We start from the raw sequence: 4658 nt of genomic DNA on the forward strand, positions 1-4658 counted from the left end.
TACATTCTGTGCAAAATAGTAATTCCTCAGTGAAACATAGTGCATCATCATCTTAGGACCCAATACAGAGACGGAATATTCCAATGTTAATCGATTTCATCCTTGCATCCAGGATTCTATTGAAAACATTATTGATGTCAAGGCAGATGTTACTTGTGCTTATCGTGCAATAGTTGCGTTATTGGGTATGGGTGAAGAATCGTGGTCATTGGTGAGGAACCATCTGCATAAAGAACTGACTAGCTGGTTCGATGAGTATATGAACCTAGTTGGTGCCATAGAGAGATTTGAGGAATTAAAGTGTTCTCTACTTGTTGACGACTTATCTAAGGTGCGTAATTTTATTATTATGTCATTTTTTGTTAAAATAACATTTTAAGTAATCACTATTTGTTATCTGTTACATGTAGGTTACCATGGACAAGTGGATGAATATTACGGATATGGGATGCGTCATTACTTCACGATACAACGTGATTGTTGTTTCTCTTTCACGACAACAAAGCATGATATTTTTTTTCTCTTAGAAGTTAGTCGCTGCCAGATTCTTCTGTGCATCGTGTAATATGCATTGGTCATGTGTATGGAAATCATTTTGTATAGGTAATTGCATAATTATGAATTTAGTAAACATGCTAAAAATTTAGTTGTGTATCTAACGTTCAATTACCACTATCGTTATGTAACAGGTGTTGTTATGAGACTATTGTCCTTTACCACTAGTGGCGTTGCTGTGGAGCACACATTGTCATTCTCAGGCAAAGCAGTGGCCCACTCCGTACATAGCTAGAATGCAGCGTCACACAAGTTTGTGTAGGCTGAATACCAAATTTGTTGATTTAGGTGAACCATGAACATAAAATTTTATTAGTATTGACGTTTGTGTAAATTATTATCTTTTTTAAATTCAGAATTTTTCTTTCAATCAGTATTTTTATAAGGTACAAAACAATTAAAAGCTTTAAAAATCATAATCATACAGTTTCATTCGCTAATGGACACGAATTCAAACATTACATTAAGTTGAACATAGTGGAAACAAATAAAATTTGTATGAAAAACTACAATTAAGTAATACTAATTTTGCATTGAATCATGTTGCGACCAAGACACGTTGTCTTTCATTTCCATTACCATCTGGTGTTCTACTAATGGTGCATAATAACTCACTTGAATGGGTACTAGAGTGGAACTTTGAAAATAAACACCATTATCGTTGTGAATAATCGATCCATTTGGAAAAATAAAACCCAATGTGGAGCTCACAATCATCCGACTGCTTGTTTCTCCCAAAACTGCCATACTTTGTTCTAAAAATTAGGTTGGGAGAGATTGTGTGATTTTTTAGAGTGTTGGCGTGTGTCATATATATAGATGGTTTTCACTAACATTGCTTTAATTTTTTTAAAAAAAATAGAGAAGCGTGCACATGATTTCTGTTTGTGTTGTCAACTACAACAATGTGGTGTCAAGTTTTATCTTGCATCAGAATGTGTTGTCAAGTCTGACAATATCGTGTCATGCTTTATCTTAATACACATGCATTTCACAATGTCTTGTCAATTATGACAACGATGTATCATACATGCGTAATTTATTTTAATTGCACCAATTAATTTATTTCTTAACGCAACAATTAAGTAATAATTAAGGATAGACGAATGACAATAATTTATATCACATAATGATTAAAATTAAATAAACAAGTGTCACTATCCATAAATAAATATACAAAATAAATAAAATATCCAAAATAAATAAATATACAAAAATTATAAACTGAAAATTTACAAAGTTAAAGTAAAACTTCAATGTCCGTCCGTATGCCGCCTTCGCCTCGATCTATGGGCTACAGTTGGCTGGCCAATGTAGCATCTTGTGATGCTCACACATTCTTCAACAACAGTATAGGCTTTTGTTCCTTTGGTCAAGATCCTCAGGTTTAGTAGCCTGTCCAACCTATCAGCAATTGCTGTAAAGTCATGCTAGCAAGTGAAATAAAACAAACATAACAATTGTTAGTAATCAAATACTAAACAAAGCAACAAACAAAAAAACCAAAAAAAAATATTACCACTGCATGCCGAAGATGATGTTGATCAATGTCTGCCTCATTAAGTGTTGCTGATGCATATCTGGTTCAACAAATTCTTCATCTTGTTGAACCGGCGATACTCTAGGAGGATCCCTTGGCTGTGTCAGACTCATGAATGGGTGCGAGATCATGTAAAACCAATCCAGGTAATCTAGCAAACAGTGGTCAGGAACTGCACATAATTGCCCTACAGGTGCAATGTAGTCACCAAATTGCATCCATCTATCATCAATTTCAGCAGCAGACAGTGAAGACACGATATGGTGTGGCGGAATAGTCTGGATGTAGCCGAACTGTCGTGTAACCCTCTCCAGTCGGTGAATGACCGTCAAGGGGCCCCATCTGAGATGGCCGAAAATAATGAGATGACCTCAAATTCTCTAAATGAACGGTGGTTACCTTACGAAATCCAGCACACCGCGTCAAGGGTCAGTCTATCCAGACGCCTCTGATATGTGGAAACGGGCAGTGCCTTGCTAGAGGTCCAATGACATGCACGCGGTCTCCTTTCATCGTAATCCTCGGTAGCAACAGCGAAAGCAACGGACGGAAAATGCTCGTAAATCCACACTAAATATATTTTATAAGCATATTTATAAAATACACGACACATATAATAATAACTCATGAAAAAACTTTTCGTGACATCTTAACTAACCTGTAATAGAGTGATATATCCTACAAGCTATCTCGCCGTGCTTTTGGGTGCGTCATTTAAACTATCATACATGTGCACAAGTGCAGCAGCGCCCCAAGTGTAATCCGCACTCTGCGTCAGGTCACGCAATGCATCTAAGAATACCACGTGCACATATGTGACACTCTTGTTAGCAAAGAGTGTGCATCCAAGGAGATACAACAAATACGTTTGCACTGCTACAATCTAGTCACATGCCTTAATCTTCAGCTCATACAGGTCGTGCATCCACAATAGTCGCACATAAGACCCATGACACTGAATGGTCTCAACTCTCGCCTTTGCAGCGCTGACCTCGAGTAACTCCACCAACATCTCGACAGCGTCATCGACATGAAGTAGCTCGAAGCTGTGGAATGACCCTACAACAGGCAAATGTAACAACGACGCAACGTCATCCAAGGTGATAGTCACCTCTCTGTTAGGCAAATGGAAACTGCTAGTTTTGTAACACCCTGAAATATTACTAGTTATAAATCAATGTTTAATTGTATTTATCATGTTATTTGACTATATGGTTGACTTGAATGAGTTGAGGTATTACTTGAATTAGTCATGTATGAATTTCTTGATGTTGATGCTAAGTTATGTGGAATTTTACTGAACTAAGTTGAAATTATGAGATTTCAGATTTTATCCATACCTATCTCAGTAAAATCGCGATAACAGATTCGTTAACCGTTGGATCATCTTCAAATTTTTCCTAGAGCTTCCTAAGACATGTTTCCACAGTCTGACCATTGGGATTTTGAAAATAACAACTTTTGATGTGTCACTACGTGAGAAGGACGCACTAAGCGCAATTCCAATCCGAGAGGGAATTACGCTAAGCGAGCAGGGGTGCGCTAATCGCAATTCCAACCCAAGAGGGAATTTCGCTGAGCGAGATTTGGCCCGCTAAGCAAGCCCTAGTGCAAAGGGAGTTGTGCTAAGCCCGAATTCTCGCGCTAAGCGCGAAAAGTGGATTTTGGTTTAGCGAGATCTACAAATTATAAATACGTTCCACAGCGTGAAAAACACGATTTTTCACTCTCCTCTTCTCCAAAACACCACCCAAACCCTAACACTTCATTTTTCCACCACCCAAGACCATTGGTGGCCATCGCGAGCCGTTGTTGCTTGTCGTCGAACCCCCACACCAAGAGGAACACTTTAATCGGAGCAGAATCCTCAGAATCCTCCTCAAGGATTCGGTGGAGAAAATCCGCCAATCCTCCATTTCATAGCTTCTCTGAGGTAATCTTGATTTCTAAACCCTTCTCCTAGTTAGTTTGAGTTCCTCTTAGTGTCTCCTGTGTGTTGGGTACTGTAATAGAGTGTTTTTATACTTCCTTTGAAAAATCCTAGAGAATGAGACATTGTAAAAGTTATCTTTTTATAACATTGATGTTATTTTTGTGACCTTCACTAAACCCCGGTCACATTGGGGTGATCAGAATTTTAAAATGATGTTTCCTTTTTATAGAATCCAAAACACCCCTCAACCCTTTATGTTTAACAAGGGTATTTGACTCCTAATGTTGTCATTACCTTGTTTCTGAAATCCATATTAAATTTCCTTCAATTTGGCATATAGAACCTTGCGTTTGGACTGGCGAGCGTGAACAAGAGAGACCTTTGAGCGACGCAAAAAGGAACTGAAGGAGAGCTCACGATAGGTGAGGGAAGTTTATTATAATTTACTGTTTTTGATACCATAGTTGGAGTCAGGGAACCTAACTATGGGGATGTATGTTTGTCCCTGTTGCATGTTGGTTTTCAAGAAAACAATGTTTTTTAACTAATGGGATGCGATATATTTATTATTGATGAATAACATTATTGTTTTTATTAGACTTGTGTTATCTAAAGACCTAGAGAGTGTGA

The 4658-nt window shown here is 37.7% G+C and overlaps 1 long non-coding RNA gene across 1 annotated transcript; it reads right to left on the bottom strand.

The window, feature by feature from the left end:
* Nucleotides 1-1672: 1672 nt before the first annotated feature.
* LOC121173917 (uncharacterized) lies at nucleotides 1673-4046 on the bottom strand. The gene is made up of 3 exons (XR_005889543.1): nucleotides 2754-4046; nucleotides 2075-2665; nucleotides 1673-1985 (listed from the first exon to the last, which is right to left on the bottom strand). It is a non-coding gene; the product is annotated as an uncharacterized lncRNA (long non-coding RNA).
* Nucleotides 4047-4658: the final 612 nt, after the last annotated feature.

Source organism: Glycine max, chromosome 18 (genome assembly GCF_000004515.6).
Source record: "Glycine max cultivar Williams 82 chromosome 18, Glycine_max_v4.0, whole genome shotgun sequence".
NCBI classification, from domain to species: Eukaryota; Viridiplantae; Streptophyta; class Magnoliopsida; order Fabales; family Fabaceae; genus Glycine; species Glycine max.